Raw genomic sequence first — 18,816 nt, 5'->3', positions numbered from 1 at the left:
AGGAACTGCACCCTACAAAACACACGTTAGATCACAAAATCACCTAATGCTTACTAAGGAAGGTGATGAAAATTCGAGGGTAGCTATATGCCCCCCCCTGTTTCGGCTTGCTAATTTTAGTGAGTTGAAATAGGGTATCATGTTTACCACTTCGAATTGTTAAAGAAAATTGATGACAAATGCTCACAAGAAGATTTGATATGAGATCAAAAACTAATGGAGAATCATTTGGTAAGAAAGAGGACTAAATCTCAATTCCAACACAACAAAGAGTGTGAGGATTTGAGAGTTCTCTAACACAAGATGAAGGATGTAAATGGAAACAAAATGCAAAGAGAAGAAAAGAAAGGAAACAAAAGCATGAATACACACATTGGTGATCCATGAGAAGAATAGTGAAAGAGAAAACATGGACTTCTTGCCCCTAGATCTTGTCTAGGTGATCCATGGAAAAGAGGACATGGAAAACTAGCCCCTAGAGTCTGTCTAGGTGATCCATGTAAGGGAGGAGAGTGAGAAAGTCTAGCCTTATGCCACTAGTTCCACTCAACGTCGTGCATGTGTGTGTAAGTGAGGTTAGAAGCATCTCATAGGAGTCTATGCCCGAGTATTCTACAACCTATATATGTATAGTACAAAAGCGTGACATCTCACTCTAAGAGTCTGTGCTCTTGTTTCGAGAATGACCCATTGCTCAAAAAGTGTAATGTTTATGTCATAAGCAGAGGAGAACAAGGATACCTACCTTCATCACAAAAGAAGATACCCCAAAAATGCAACAATGTCATAGATCCAAGCAAGAGAGTTCTGCACTCCTTAAGCAAGGATAAGATAGTTGAAAAGGGATATCTTGTAGAATGTGTAAAGGAGATCCTTAGAGGAGAAGAGATCTTTGTACAAAAGACACCTATCCCCAGGAGGAATTGTCTTAGACAAATATAACATCTTCTATAATAAGACAAAGAAGAGAATAAGAATGCAATACTTCCTTCTTTTACACGGTGAAAGTGATTCTTAATGAAGGATGACACTCCTTTTAACCCAATTGGGAGAGTGAATTCATTATAGATGTATTTTACCAAGTGCAAAAGAGGTTGTAGTCAAGGACTTACACCTCTTGTAAGAGAGAATCCTTGGACAAACAACAACAAATGCATACAAGGAATAACATCAAGTAATGAAGTTCACACCATCCACGAAATAGGAAAAAGTGGATCCTTAGATCAAAATAAGGAAAGATCATTGCCTCAATGAGAAGGACTTACATAATCTTCTAGGGAGAGATTTAGACATAAGAAAAAGAAGAGATGTATGAAATCACTCTTGCCCCCATAGGAACAAGAGATAACATAGAAAATTAGGCTATTATGTTGCTTCAAAAAAAGATATGATTGCACTTGAAATTGTACCATCATGAATGACAATGAGCCCCCAGTAAATGAGCTACCAATGTCACATAATGATGAGCAACATAACAGCCATTAATGTTATTTAAAGACATGATAGATTGAATGAGGTATTTGAATATGAAATGTTGAATGCTCAACTATAAGTGAGATCAAAAACATGTATAAAATGATAAAAATTGAAGAAGAAAAGTCACAAGAAATCTTAGAAGAGGGATGAGTGTAATTTATTAGAGCCTTATCCCTAGAGGAAAGGACTTTGTGATGAATAGGAGATAAAGATTCATAAGTGGATTTAGAAATTTGAGGGGATTCATAAAGAGATTTGTTCATCGCCAAGATTTCCTTATGAGGGGAATGAGAGTTGATAGAAGTAGAAGATGATTTAGTTGACGTGAGATCATCATCACTACTAAATATAGCATTCACACTGAGAGATGGTCTTTTAGATGCTTTAGTGCGTTTGCAGGGATTATAGCCGAGTCCAAAGGCATAATTGTGAAAATTAGTCTCTAGAGGAACTTTTATCCCTTGTTCATGAGCACCACAACCTTTTCCATGATACCCATGCTTAGCAAAAATGCGAAAACCACGACCATAACGATCAGCCATTTCAGGAAGAGAAGGTGGTTTTTCATAAGACAAAGAATTAAACTCTTCATAATTAGAGGTGTGAGGAGAAGAAGTTTGAGAAGCGGCCACAAAATTATTGCTCATAGGTTTAGGTAAGATTGATTGATCTCTAGTTTCTTCCTTCTTTTTACCTTTAAGATCTCTAGGAGGAACCCTATACTCACCTACAAAGGTGGGATTAAAATCAAGAGATCCCCAATCGTCTTCTGCGAGAACCTTCTCAGGATCAAAAGCCTTTTCATGTGTAGATTCAAGTTGAGAAGGATCTTCTTTAGGAGCTTTAGGCTCATCCAAAGAATTTTGATTATCAGAGGGTGATGATTCATCCATAGGTATTTTGTTTAAAGAGTCATCATTAGAAGAGGAAGATTTAGAAGAACTCCCTTTGGAAGTAGATGTTTGTAAACAAGACTGAAGATTAGTATCACCTATCAAGGTATATGTCTTATTGTTATAAATGAATTTAACTTGTCTATGCAATGTAGAGGGGACAGCTTGCATACTGTGAATCCAAGGTCTCCCTAATAACAAGTTGTATGATAGATTTCCCGACATAACATGGATAGGAGTAGGCAAAGTAACAGGTCCTACTGTGATGGGTAAGGTGATAATACCTAATGAAGACTTAGCCACATTATCAAAGCCTCGAATGGGACGAGAGTCAGGCTCAATAAGGGATGTATCCACATTCATCTTATGCAATAGATTAATGCTACACACATTAAGGCCAAAGCCATTATCTACTAGTGTTCGTCTTATAGCAGTGTCATTTATGATAACCACAATCATCAAGGGATCATATTGATGTTGAATTTCACTAGTAGGCAACTCATCTTGGGTAAACACAATTTGAGCTTTAGGATTCATCACAGAGTTAACCAAAGACACTATATTACTAGATGTATTAGGTGAAGGCACATTCAAATCTTTCAAGGCATCTTGTAACATTCCATGATGAGCGGAAGAAGTTTGGATCAAATCCCAAAGGGATATCTTAGCAGGGGTAGCTTTAAGTTGTTCTATGAGATCATATTCCTTACCAAGAACTTGTGAAATACGTGGAGCTTGCGGAAGAATTGGTTGAGAAGGAGGAAGTGAAGTTGGGATAACTGGAGGAAGATTAGGTTGCCTATTGTTTCTTGTGTTATAGGTATGAGCAACCGCATGATAACTCTCTCTAGTCAGTTGCTTAGCATACTCATAAGGGCTCTTAGTAGAATAACCTCCTTGCACAGTAATAATAGGTTTCTTAGGAGTGCAAAAAGAATCATTAGCATAACCACCTTGAACCACTAAGATAGGCTTATTTAAAGGTTGAGAATTTTGAGAAGGACAAGCACCTTGGACAGTGAAGAGAGGTTTGTTAGGTGTTTCATTCACATGTATCAAATTGATTGACGATGGTTTAGAGGAATGAACAAAAGTGTTGGAAGAATTATTGATAGTCTTCTCTTGCACTAAAATCTCATCATGGATTAAATCAATTTTAGGAGAGAGACAAGGGGTAGGCATTGATGCTCTAGTAGGCAGAGTAATACTAGGAAAGGTCATATCATCCTCTATCATCAAAGGATCTACATAGGGAATAAACTCTCTAGGAGAAGGATCAACATTACTCTCTAAAGTCGCACTTTTGAGAGGGAGATCTTTGAAAGAGATGTTAATCATCTTGCTTTGAACTAGGGTTTCCTTATGAGTAGAGCCAAGTTGAGGAGAGGGAGATGCTTTATTTTTAGAGGAAGAATAATTGAGATTCAAGGAAGGGGAGAAACTATCACGGGAGAGAGAATAATCTAAACCTTCTTCTAATGGTTCATCCCAAATAGTGAGGTTGTTGAAAGGAATGTTTGAAGTATTGTCAATTTCGGGAGAGGAGATAACATTGTTTATTAATTCCTCATCCTTAGGAGGGAGAGCATCAATAGATGTGTTAAAATCATCCTCTTTCCTCAAAATATGTTCAATATGATCTTTAGGGGAGAGAGAATTAAGGAAATTGCTTATTATTTCATCTTCTTTCTCTAAGGGATACTTATGGGTAAGACAAACTTTAGGAGAAGGGTAAGCATTTATCATTAATTCATCATCTCTAGTGGGAATTTTGTTGGAAAAGGAAATGACATCACTAGGAAATGTAGGGATAATGTCATCTTCTTTCACAAAAGGATCCTCATGAAGGGAGTGTTTTTTAGGAGGAACATGAACATATTTCTCCAAAGATTCATGCTTAGGAAGGAGATCTTTGAAAGAAGTGTTCATAACCTCTTGTTGCACTAACATGCCCCCATTGGAAGGACCAACTTTAGGAGAAAATAATTCAATGTCCATCAATACCTTTTCACTTAGAGAGGCATCATGTAGGGAAGGTGAAGTAACATTAAGAAAGGTGTTTATGATATCATCCTCTTCCTCTAGGATAGCTAAATAGGAAGGGCACATTTTAGGAGAGTGGTCAAGATCACTCTTAAAGTTTTCATCCTTAGAGCATGGGAGAGTCTCAAAGGGATTGTTAGCAACTCTTTTAGGCACTAAAATGTTGTTATAGATGGGGGGAGGTTCTTTAGGAGAAGGGAAAATTGAAACAAGGGAAGCCAACCCATTATCACATCTATGAAATGAATGCATCATGACAACAATTTTCCTCTTTCAAATGATAACACATGCAAAATAGAAGGAAATGTTTAATGCAAGCATTTAGAATGTAGATTTATAAAAATTAAATTTATGATTCAAATGAGTTCCTAAATCAGATTTGAAATTATTGATCCCAAATAAGCTATCCACAAGTTCAACTTTGAATTGAAAAATTAGGGCTTTAGCAAAAATTTCCTCTAAATTTTTGAATCTTGCAAGAAATTGAAACTTGTGAATACAAATTTGAATTTGAAATAGCATAAACACTCAAATTTGAAAACATAAATCAGATTTAGAGAAGATTGGAGTTCACGTCGGGTTCACCAAAATGTGTAGGGGAAAAAGTGACACTAAGCAAACATGCCCTAATCTCACCTTCGATCACACATTTGTGGAATACGAAAGAGCCTAGAGGTATCACACAATTGGCTACTTCTTCTTGTGGAAGAGAGAGCCACGAGCTACCTATTAGGATTTCTATTCCCTTGTTGTAATTGAAAGATAAAATAATGCAAGTTCAATCCCTAACCCCAAAGTGCAAGTATGAACTAATAACAAGATTACAGAATTGAACTTAAATGATGGAAAGCTGTAAACACAAGGATAAGACAAGAATGTAAATGCATACCCGGAGTTAAAATCTGACTGAAAATGTTCAGGACGGGGGCGCAGGCGCCACTGTCCTGATTCTGCCCCTGAAACTGCTCTGGAAACTGCTGTTTTGCAACCTGGAAAAGCTGTCAAAATGCTGAAAATGTTGTCTGTCAGGAGGACTAGGGCGCCCAGCGCCCCTGTCCCAGGGACCAGGGTGCCCAGCGCCCCTATCCTGGCAGGACCAGGGTGCCCCACGCCCCTATCCTGGTCTTTTGCTCTGAGATTTGGTGGGAAGGTCGATCTCAGTCTGCTTCTTCCGGATCTGCAACTTGCGGCGTCGTCCGAATTCTGAAACCTGCACTTATATCTGAAAAGGTGTTTGGGCGGCTATATAGGGTTTTGCCTTAGTCAAACCCCCGCTTCGGTGATTTCCACCTCCACGAATAGCCAAGTTGTATTGTAAAATGTATTGTGTGTGCAGACCTAGTGTGTGTGCAAGGTCCTAAAATGCAAGAAAGCAAACTAGAGCAACCTAGAAAGTAAACCCTAATTGCTTGTAAATGATAATGTAAATGCTCTAAATCAAGATGCAAAGTGATCTAAAGCATGAATAAAGGATATATTGAAGCTTATGCAAAGACATGAAAACAACATGAAATCATACCCAACCCTCAAGGGAGGAGTACAAGCCAATCTTCAGTCGGTAATTTCCTATTGTTCTTCAACGTCTTCCAAGCCCTAAATGAATGAATGAAATTGATGAATGCTTGATGGATGGATGTTGAATGTTGTTGAAGTCTTCAAAGATCTGCTCTTTCGCTGCATAGAAGGTCCCTGAAAACCAAAATTCTGGATCCCTTCAAATGAAGAAAGAGAGCTCTTATGTATGAAACCCTAGATCGTAAATTCGTATTTTGGCTGACCTAGAGATTGAATATCCCGCCAATTTCTTGGGGTTAAGCTTTATTTTATGATTGGATCGCGCTCCTAAAATTTCGGGAAAAATGTTCGGGACCATGTGCACGGGCGCCATGGTCCCGACAACTTTTCACCAAATTTTCAGGGCCGTCGGATATGATGATTTTAGAGAGAATCCCGAAGTTATAGGTGATTTCGAGATGTTTTGACCCCGAAACCAAGCCCCCAAGTTCGGAATAGGACTTAATTAGGGTTTTTGATTAAGTGATGTATTGGAAGAATAAAATGAAAAGGGCACACTTTAATGAAAGGGCCCAACTTTATGATATGGGAGATGATAAAATAGAACCTTAGACCTAATTAATTTAATTAATTAAGTGCTAAAGGGGAAATGCAATGCAAGATGCAAAATGCGCCAAGGCGGGTGCTAAACTAGGTGTGAAATTGTACCACCCTAGCAAGTGCGTACAATTTACGACGCTACACCCCCATAACCCCTTCCACTCCATTTGAGATTAAACTTGTCCACCCTGAAATTATTGACTGGGGCCAACAAGGACAACCTGCCTTGGACATCGGTGCTAATGATGACTCCCTCTTGGTAATAATCAATATGAAAGACCGCAAGGACTACACATTTGTCAATTGGATTCAGATTCACCAGAAGCCTACTTTGGTAGTTAAGGCAATTCCCTCAGTCACAAAAATGAAAATAAAAATAAAAATCCAAAGTCCCCAAGTGAAAACCTTTCCAAGGAACCTTCAAACATAGAAAAAGTAAAAATAAAGGATGCATCTTCTAGTGAAAACCTGGATCAGGCACTAGAAGTTGAGGGTCTTGACTTGCCTACTATGCTTCCACCCTATCAAGCAAAATCACCTTTTCTCATTGAAGAGACTGACAACATCAAAATGGGAATAGAAGATAAACCAAAGAATGTGCTTATTGCCAAGTCCCTCACGGGTCATGAAAAACAAAACTTCATGAGCTTTCTACAAGAAACACAAATCAACTTCGCCTGGTCATATGCTGACATGACAAGCCTTGATCTAAAATTAGTAGTGCATAATCTCATAGTTTGACCAAATGTGAAACCTGTCAAGTAGAAGCTATGCAAGATGCATCCTCAAGTGGCTCTTTTAGTCAAGGTAGAACTACAAAAGATGTTGTATGTTGGTTTCATCAAACCCATAGATTATCATAAATGGGTTTCAAATATTGTACATTGGTAAACCCATTGGGGGCATCAAAATATGTATCAATTTCAAAGACCCTAATAAAAAATGTCCGAAAATGACTTTCCATTGCCAAATATAGATATGATTATAGATCTCACAATAGGACATGAGATGCTATTCCTAATGAATGTTTTTTCAGGATATAATCAAATCAAAATTGCAGAAGAGGATCAACATAAGACAAAATTCACAATACCTTGGGGCACCTTTTGTTATAAGGTTATGCCCTTTGGTCTTTAGAATGCATGAGCAACCTACTAGTGAGCCATGACCATAATCTTCCATGATCTTTTGTTCAACATAATGGAAGATGACGTAGATGATCTCCTAGGCAATTCCAAAACAAGAGAGGAACATATTCTAGTCCTAAGGAAGATCTTTGAGAGACTTGAGAAATATAAGCTATGCCTAAATCCTAAGAAATGTGTCTTTGGGGTTACATCAGGAAAGCTCCTAGGGTTCATAGTCTCTTGTAGAGGTATTGAGGTAGATCCCATAAAAGTGAAAGCTATAATGGAAATTCCTCCTCCAAAAACACTCAAACAACTGTGTAGTCTACAAGGAAATCTCCAGTCTATCTACAGATTCATTGTACAGTTAGCAAATAAGTGTCACCCATTTGCACATCTCCTATGCAAAGATACTAAATTCAAATGAGACTGACTATGTCAAAAGGCCTTCAACAAATTGAAAGAGTACTTGGCCTCTCCTCCAGTATTGATGCCACCTATTCCAGGGCAACCCCTTCTCTTGGACATATCAGTGACTACAGTGGCACTAGGGGCATTGCTAGAACAAACATATGAAAAAGGAAAAGATCATATCTACCTTATTAGTCGCACTCTTGTAGGGTATGAGCTCAATTATACCCCCATAGAAAGAGCCTGCCTTGCGTTGATATTAAACACATAGAAATTGCGACAATACATGCTCAATAACAAGACTAAGATAATAGAAAATATTAATCCCTTAAAATACTTGTTGCCCAAGACAACCCTTACAGGTCACACAACTAAATGGGTCATGCTCCTCAGTAAATTTAACATTGAGTACATAGACTAGAAAGAAATTAAAGGACAAGTTATAACAGATCAACTAGCTAATGCCCCTCTTCAAGGTGACCACCTCCTTATAACAGAGTTTCCTGATGACACCATTATGATCATCACTACATCTACAAAATGACAGTTATACTTTGATGGTTCCTGCACACAAAATGGATCGGGGGCAAACATTTTGTTAATAATTTCCCAAGGAGATTGCATTCCCATCATACAAGATCGCCTTTGCAGGCACCAACAACATCACAGAGTATGAAGATCTCATCACTGGACTCTGCCTCCTCATCCAATGGAAGATAACCAAGATATAGGTTTATGGTGACTCCCAACTTGTCATAAAACAAGTCAATGATGAGTAGCAAACAAAGGATGACAAGTTACTTCCTTATCACAACATGGTAGAAGACCTAAAGTAGCATTTTACTCTTATCCAATTTGATCAAATTCCAAGGACGAACAATAGAACTACTGATGCTAATGGATACAATTGGTTCTCTCCTGGAAATGCTAACAAACAGTCAAAAGTGTGAGTTCTTGGTTGATCAACTCCTAATCATGACATATGATGACCCCGAATCAGAAATGGTATGTGATCTCATTGGTGCTCAATCCCCTTGGTACCCAAAAACCTACACCTACCTACAAGACAACATCATTCCACCCCACCTCACTAAAACCTAGTAATAAAACTTCATTCACCGATCTGCCTGATACACAATCCTTGGTGACACTCTCTTTCGAAGGCATTTTGATGGAGCCCTCCTAAGGTGTTTAGACAAAGAGGAGGATGAATGGGAACTATGCAAAGTTCATTTGTGGAGCACAATTAAGTGGCCTCACATTAGCTAATAATCTCTTGTCCATAGGATACTACTAGCCTAAAATGGAAGAAGATGCATACCACTATGTGAAGAAATGTATCCTCTGTCAGAAACATGGTGACAAAATTTATGCACCTTCTCAAGATCTATAGCCATTCATCACACCATGGCCCTTCTCTTAGTGGGGTCTTGATCTCATAGGGAAAATCTACCCCACCTCATCTAATGGACATAAGTTCATAATCACTGCCATAAAATACTTCACCAAGTGGGTGGAAGCCATACCACTCACTTTCACAATTGGTAAACAAATTTCTAAATTAATCCTAAGTTATCTTATTGGTTACTATGGAGTTCCCAAGATTATCATCATAGATAATGGAAGACCCTTCAAGAATTAGGATGTTAAGGAATTGTGCCAGAAGTTTTCCATCCAACACCACTTTTCCACTCTATATTACTAGCAAGGTAAGGGTCAAGTTGAGGCTTCGAATAAAACCCTTATCAAAATCCTTAAGGAAACAGTCAATGGAGCTGGTCGTGATTGGCACTTGCAACTCCATCCCATCCTTTGGGCTTACCGCACAAGCATCTTCACTCCCACAAGAGCCACCCCATACTCCCTAGTATTCAATTCTAAAGTTATCCTTCACCTTGAGATGGAGATTCTATCACTTTAGGCTTCCCTGCAGAACATCCTCCCTGATGATGAAAATAGAGTTGCTAGATTGCAAGAGCTAGAACTGCTAGATGAAAGGCACCTCAAGGCCTTAAACCATCTCCTAGTGTATCAAAATTTCCTTTGGCTAAGATATAACAAGAAAGTTAGAACTTGGGAATTTGACATTAGTGACCTAGTGCTTATGGAAAATCAAAAGAAACTCCAAGATCATGAAAATAAAGGTAAGTTTGAGCCTAATTGTCTTGGACCTTATGTGATCACTGCAAAATATGGATTAGGAGCTTATCAGTTGGCTACTCCTGAAGGAGATCCCTTGGATGATCTTATGAACCTCATGCATCTCAAGAGATTCTAAACCCAGTCTTCAGAGGATACCAACTTTCAAAAATCAGAAAAGCGAAGAAAGAATAGAAAAAAGAGAAAAAAACAAAAAGTAAAGAAAAATCAATTTGTCCATTAGTGAAAACCACTTTCTGGTGCTATGGGCAAGTACCTTGGTGAAAACCTAGTCTCAGGCATCAAGGTAAATAAGATAGATCCATCGTCTATCTAGAAAACCTCACTTATTAGGACTAAAACTTATAGAATTTTTCCACCTTCATCCCAACCCCAGTAGTGTCACGATTTTTGTTAGTGTTCGCGAGTAAATTCCGCTTCCTAGCATGCCATACTCCATTTATCCAACCACCTTCCCGCTATCCTTACTTTAACATGGAATCTATTAATTGGATGCCTATCAGCAACATAATACACAGATCCATCATCCACCATCCTAACCCCGCATGCACCATTCCTTTAAAGTCATGTGATGGGTTTCCTCCACATGTGGGCATGTGTGTAGGATGTTCCCATTTTGATCACTCACCCCACTTATACACATCACACCTATTTGAAGTGAAATTGGAATAATTTTTGAATCATCGCCCCCTTCATGAGATGATGAACTTTTGTCCAAGCTGTGAATAAGGATTGTCCCATGAAACTAAGCTTTTTTCCCATCACACTGAGCTTGCCCCTGCTATCTAAGCTTTTGTCCCAATAAACTGAGCTTCTTCTTGACTTGTTCATCATCCAAGTACCCATCCACATGAGTCTCACCAAGTCCAATAAGTTAGTGCCACATCCACATTTTCTTGCATATCCCATCTTCTCTGTTGTCTAATCAACCTTCTCAGTTACCCTTGCCCATTGGGATGCATCCTTCCCATGTCTGACAGGCTATCCACTATCCTAGTCCTACTCTTGGAAAGAGATGTAAGTTAGCCATGTGCATGCCATTTGCATGGTTTGAAATTTTTTCTTTGATTTGCGTCTTTATGTCCACTGACTACCCCTACTTAAGGCTGCCATGATCACTCTATATCTTGGTATGTCTGGGTTGCATGTATACTGGGGCATGTTTTCATGGTATGGCATGTTTGTGGGTCTCTCTTGTATGAACTTGCAGTCCCATAGTTACACCATCATGGTGTTTGCGGGGTTGTGTGTAGGAGACACCTATTGTTTGAGAGTCTAATCCATGCCTTGGATCCTCATGACATCCTGATTCCTATAATCAGTGATGTTGATTATCCTTGGCAATATCAAAACTAGCTTTTCTCTCCACATATACACAACAAAAAATTCCCCACCACTCCATTCACTTCATTTTTGCATTTCATCACCATTTTTCATTTTGGAGACCTCAATTTATTCACTTCTCCCTATTCTTTTGTCTAGTCCTATATCATTGTATTATTGTTGGCACATTACAAAAACTATCCAATTATCATGTAGTTACATTTTTCATATAGTTGCACATTTGATTACCTATATATTTAGCTAAAAGCATATTCATTTTAGGCACATTTTATCATATTACCATTATCGATTCATTTTTGTCATCATTATTACATTTTTGTTATTATCATTTTCACTTAATTATATATTTGCACATTTTTATCATTATCATTTATCATATAGACTCATTTCCATTATTATTATACCTGTATATGGTGAAAATGGATAACAATAATAACGATATTGAAAGGCTAAATGAATTCAACCACAAAACCCTAGCCTAACTATCAACAAAGATCCACCATAACATATGAAGATTACCTAAGACAATGCAAATCAAATGAAATCACAAAGATTATACCATCACATGTCCAATAGGGTTTGGATCTCCATTCTTCCTATCTCCATTGATCTTGCTTGATATATTTGCTCTCAAATTTTATAAGCACAAGAGCTCAACAAAGAACGAAATGTGGTTGCAAGTAGGATCATAGTGTAGTCAATTGATCAAGTAGTTAGAAAATGATTGATTAGGGTTTGATAATGAAGGAAGCATCTCCTTATATAGAAAACACTATAAGAAATGGAGGGATAAGATTGAGAGGTGTAAAAGGAGGTCGGCTATGATTAGAGGGTAGGTAAAAGAAATAATAAAATAATGAAAGGGGTAGGTAGTGTAGGAATTAAGAGATGAATGACATGTGTCATGGGTAGAAAAGGTTAATGAATTAATTAAATTAATTAATTAATAGAAGAAGTGGGATCAATTAAATAAATAAAATATTTATTTAATTTAGGAAAAGGATAATTTAAATAAATAAATATATTTATTTAAATGAGACATAAGGCTAGAAGAGGATAAATGAATTAATTAAATAAATAAAGATTTATTTAATAAATAGAAGAATTAAGCTTAGATAATTAAATATATAAAATATTTAATTAATTAGACTAGACAATTTTGGGTGTCTACATTTTGCCCCTCTTTGAGACAATGCGGCTTGTCGCGTTGTTTCAAAGAAGATAATATGAACTGATACAGAGTTGCCCCAAGATGGGAATGATATGCCCCCTCGAGAGATTGGATGAAAATGTTTGGAAAGATTGTAGACAATCTCTCGATAAGAAAGAAAAGCTAGAATGGATTGACCGGATAAAGTGACAAAGTCATGGGATAAAGAAGACTGACTCGGGAAATGAAGGCGAGGGCTAGGGGTAGTCTATAAGATAGACCACGAGGGAAAATACATCCTCATTGTCATCTACACATCCATGAGAGCAGATTGCAGAGCGTAAATAGAGCAGCAACAGTCAGCAGTGATGGCTTTCATTCATAGATTCGACCGCGTTCACCGATTCCAAAGGCTAGCAGAGGCAGGAGAGCCGGTAAGTACCATCAAACCTCCTTGTACTTTGACGCATTTAATTTTGTCATTAATGCATGCTAGATAAGGTAATAAATGCGCTTAGACTAGGGTCCAAAAAGTGTCCAAAACCATCCAGGCACATCTACGTTGGTGCCAGGCACGTCTGTGCTCGCGAGGCACATTTATGTTTGTGCCAGGCGCGTCTGCGTTTGAACCCGTGTCTGTGTCAAATGCGGCCATGTTTGTGATGTTCAGGCACGTTTGTGCCAAGAAGGCACGTCTATGTCACCTAGGTGCATCTGTGCAGAGCATAGGCACGTTTGTGTCAATCAGGCACGTCTGTGTTTTTCAGGCATGTTTGTGCAGTCTGAAAGCGTGTTTATGTCAGGTAAGCACATTTGTGCTAAGTTTTAGTCTTCTAGGTTAAATTGGTAGTTCTGTGATGAACATACGCTGTCGATTGGATAAGCTGTTGAGAGGATACACTCAAGCAGGTCCTCTAGGGAAGACTAAAATAGATCAAGGCACTTTGTGATGAACAGTGAGTACCCAGATAGAGTACTTTGTGATGAATAGGGAGTACTAAAATATGAGCAGCACTTTGTGATGAACAGGGAGTGCAAATGTGAGTACCACCTTGTGATGAACAAGGAGTGTCACACACGTAGTACTTTGTGATGAACAGGGAGTACTACTAGGATAAATAGCAACACTTTGTGATGAACAGTGAGTGTCACTAGGATAGAATGCCATATGCATTTAGATAAAAAGTAACATTTTGTGATAAATAGGGAATGCCACTATGACTGACATGAGTGATTTGCTTGACTGGTGGAGCCATGGGAGAGATTCCCGTCTACTCAGAGGTTGCGACCTGAGTTTTCATTCGAGGACAGAGCTGCTATTGAGGAGATGGGTTTGAGACATGTTCTGTATGTGCCTGAGTTTCAGGCGAACATGGGATTGCTGACTACATTAGCTGAGAGATGGCACTCTGAGATGTGCACGTTCCATTTGCCAATGGGTGAGATGATAGTCATCCTAGAGGATGTTTACATGATTCTGCAGATACTGATCGATGGGGAGCTGATCCCATACGATCGAGATGGAGACAGGGAGGCCCTGAGACGAGTATTCCAAGACTCAGGATTGGAGATGAGGGCTGGACATGTGGCATGGGACACCATGACAGCCACAGGATTAGCATTACCAGTAGTGGTAGGAGAAGCGATCAGTGGGTTCCTGTGTCCAGATAGGGCGACATGGGGGTTGGCTGTGGGTTGGGGAGGAGCACTGGAGACACTGGTGACACAACACACCAGATATGATTAGGGATCGTGTGTGCTGGCACACCTCTATTATGAGCTACATCAGTTTGTGTACCATGGATCAGTGGGATTGGGCTGCGAAGTGACATTGTTGTAGGTATGGGCAGACCATATCTGGGCTGTGAGCAGTGGGAGGATGATGCCATTGAGCTTCCGTACACCTTCTGGAGTAGGTATCTGATTGGGTGGATGCCCTATGTGCTGGAGAGGCAGCTAGTGGATAGTATTGGTCGACAGTTTGGCCGGATTCAAAGGATGCCCCAGGGCTCAGGCTTGTATGCACAGATGGTCAGAGGTCAGACACAATTTGGGCCCTTGCTGTCATATGATCAGGCAGTGACATAGCTGGTAGAGATGATACCCCTACCCTAGGACATGTGGCCAGAGATTGAGGACACCGGCATGGATGCTAAGTACACAACATACTGGGCAGAGCATCCCTTCCCATGGTTGACGGATCTGGGAGAGCCATTGGATGGAGATGGGGGTGGGGATGATGATGATGGTGGAGGTGATGGGGGCAGAGGCCGATAGAGGAGGAGGGGAGCAGTTGGAGAGAGGAGGGTTGCACCTTGGAGGGAGGGTGGTGAGGAGAGACAGGCTCAGGTGGTGAGGGGTCACGGTGGATTGCCGCTATAGGTGCTAGTAGCACAGGGTCCCAGACAGGTACAAGTGCAGGGACAGGGACAAAGACAGGTACCAGTATAGGTACCAGTACAGGTACAAGTACAGGCACAGGCATAGGGGCAGGCACCCATATAGGGGGAGCCACAGGCAGAGGTAGAGGGGGGTGGACTCGGTGGAGGATGAGCTGCTAGAGCTGAGGGAGATCTGCCAGGGCCAGGTAAATGAGATCTAGGAGCTGGAGAGGGAGAGGGATCAGCTCAGGATGAGGCTCAGAGATACTGAGAGGGAGCGAGATCAGGCTATTCAGCGCTATATAGAGGCTGAGACAGCACTGAGGGCTGGGAGATAGACAATGGAGGACACAGGGGCAGGATATGCTTATGTCTTGTAGGCAGGGGAGGAGATTGCCTACTGGCGAGATCTCTACTATGGTGCAGTGCTAGCAGATCAGTGGGTGAGGAGCTTCGATAGACCATCGCGTACAGCAATAGCTACAGGAGGGAGCCGGAGGAGACAGACATCGAGTGGTGGGGTTATGGGTCCTCCACCACCACCAGATAGAGGAGATAGGAGGGATGATCTTGGGGCAGGTCCTTCAGGGGCTCAGATTCCATCGAGGCCAGGCAGCTCCAAGGGAGGGAGTTCATCATAGCCATAAAGGGCTCCCTATGTATCAGTTTTGTACCATTTTTATATGATGATGTAGACACCTACGGGTGCTTTTGTAGCCATATGATTTTGACATCATTGTATCATGACACTTTTATGAGTATATATGAGATGATTCATCTTTACGGTAGCTATATGCATGTGTACCTATGTGATGAGATGTTCTTATGTGATGCTTATGATATGGATTCAAATATGTATATGATGTAATGTAGTATTTTTGTTCTTTTATGTTTTATAATGTTATGCCAATGCAGATGTGAATGTATGTAATGCAGATGAATATGATAATGCAAATGTAAATTGTACTAACAGGTGTTGTGTGCAGGATGTAATGCAGTTGTGATATCTACATGTATGTATGAAATGCTTATATGTGGTAATGCAGGTGCAACTACATGAAATGCAAATATTTTTGGTGTGTCATTATACTCAGTCATACGATAGCAGGCTGTGCGGACTCAAGAAGGATGATGGAAGTCAATCAAGAAAGGGGGATGGAAGATAGAAGATATGAAAGTGAAAGAGCTTCTTGTGTGTTATCATCATTGAGTTTTATTATGGCAAGTAGGTTATGAAAATCGAGGCATATGTTCGACCCAGAAAGTCATTGTACCTGTTTGCATGGAGATAAGATAGTCACAAACAAGGAATGCCCCAGTTCATACTAGACTCATAGTGTCCTCATATCCTTGGGCAAGTCATAGCATTACTAAGAGATAATCCACAAACATCAAATACAAATAGGTGATGATACTCCATCCTTGCCTTTCTAGTCAAAGACATCCTGGAGATAGAATCTCTAGTCAAAGACATCCCGAAAAAGCTAAAAGACATGTCACCAAAAAAGATGAAATCAAAAGAAAACCAAGACTCGACACCAACATCCACTATAGCCCTCAAGTTTAGTGTCTCTTGTCACTTGTATAAGTCTTATTTGATCATGGTCACAATGTTTACTTTCACAAAAAAGATAGATAGCACTGAACCATAATGTTGTCTGAGTCTGTTCAAAGATTTGATTTGTTGAAGCCCATTGTTGCTATTGTGTCTTATTTGAAACTGATTGAATCCATGAAACTGATACTTTATTGTGGAGAAGATGAAACTTTATTACGGATCTGTGATGCAAATGTTGCTTTATTGCGAATTATACACAGATAGATTGAAGGAAGCTGGAAGAAACTGTACTCCTCGAAACATGTGATGTTCTCAGTTCCACACCCATTACTAGACGTAGGATTTTTCCTTAGCCATAGATAGGATCTGATTTATTATGGATGGAAAGGGAGTGAAAAGGGAGGTTTATTATGAATGGCTAACCAATCTTGGGTAGATCAATAACAAGCCATGATGGGAATGGGTAAGTTTATTATGGATGAATAGGTTGTGAGTGTGTGCAAAGTGAAGGATGAAATGGAATCCTGAAGGAGGGAGGAGCAATGTCTCTACACATGGTGCTGGTAACCCAGTTTTCACCATGGTACTTGCCCAGGGCACCACCGAAGTGGTTTTCACCGTTGGACGAAATTATTTCTCTTTACTTTTTTTGATTTTTCAATGTTTGTTTGTGTCACAAGGCGCCTGTTTGCCAAGTTTTCACCAAGTAACGATTTTTTATTTTATAACTTTTTTGTATTTTTGAAATTTTTTGAATTTTTTTGTATTTTTGAATTAGGATATTCTGAAGAGCTATGTGTAGAACTGGCGAAGGTGCATGCTGTTGATAGGATCCTCCAAAGGTTCACCTTCTGTAGTTGAGAGTTGATATGCCCCAGATCCATATGCTGCTGTAATGATGTAAGGACCAAGCCAATTTGGTTCGAACTTGCCCTTCTTTTCTCTGTCTTGCTGATTTTTGGGGTTTTCTTTGAGAACCAAATCACCTACCTCAAATGTGCGAGGTTTGACTTTATGATTGTAACTGCATTGTTCCTTGACTGAATGATGTGTAGATTGATTGAATGTCTTCCTCGATGAAGGAACTAAGATAGAATTACTAGTGTGTGGACTACACAGTCCCATATGCGTGTCACCTAAAGAAGTTTGGGCATCTCTGATAACGAAGTCCTTCGAGGAAGCTCCATTAAAGGTCCATGATGTATCACCAAAAGGGGATGGATGTGTGGAACAAGTGGATGAGTTATGAAGGCTTATGATTGTGAAAAGAAGTGAAAGTAGGATAGCATGATGGAGACTTAGGATCAACAAGTATGCTTTTTGACTTGAAATTTTAGAACTTTTGCCCCCAGTTATTTTGATATTAGGGGAGATCATCTCTTTCTCTTTTTTGTCTGTAGGATTTTTATCCTTGACCTTGATTTTTGCAGAGTCCAATAGCTTTTGATTTTGATTTATACTAAAGGACTCTTTATTTTTGACTTTTAGATTTTTATTTTCAAAGCTTGATTTTTGATCCCCAATAAGTAAGGGCTTTTGTAATTCTTGTTGATCCAAGTCTAGGAGAAGAGTGAAAATGGAATGAGTGGATGATATGGTAAAGCTATGTGAGTTATCAAGAGGGTTGGCGATATGATCAGTAGATTCTTTGTTGGAACCACTCTTAGGATTATTGATATCAAGAGCTGCTTGCACCACTCAAGGAGATTTGCATTTAGACTTAGTAGTCACAACACTAGGTGGTTCACACCCAATTCCTTGACATTGCAAATTGTTTGTAGATTGTTCCTATCGACTCAATCTCTTAGGAGATACTGGGAGTTGATCAACATGAAAGATATACTCACCACATCCCAGGTCTTTAAACTTGAACTTTTCTTTGATCTCTGCTTGTTTTGACATAGAAGCTTTCAAGGATTTTGGATCCACATATGCTGAAGAAGGAACAACTTGGTGATTGACTGGGATTGTTATTTCTGATCTAGGTTGCAGATTGTTGCAATATATGAATGGATTTGGATCCACTTTGACAGTCACTTCAACTCCATTGTGTGGAAACTTGATACATCGATGATATGTAGATGGGACTGCCCTCATTTCATGAATCCAAGGATGTCCTAGCAATATGTTGTATGTGAGATCAAGGTCTAGGACTTGA

Source organism: Cryptomeria japonica, chromosome 4 (genome assembly GCF_030272615.1).
Source record: "Cryptomeria japonica chromosome 4, Sugi_1.0, whole genome shotgun sequence".
NCBI lineage: Eukaryota > Viridiplantae > Streptophyta > Pinopsida > Cupressales > Cupressaceae > Cryptomeria > Cryptomeria japonica.
The sequence above is the reverse complement of the archived record's forward strand: the minus strand, read 5'-3'. Positions refer to the sequence as shown.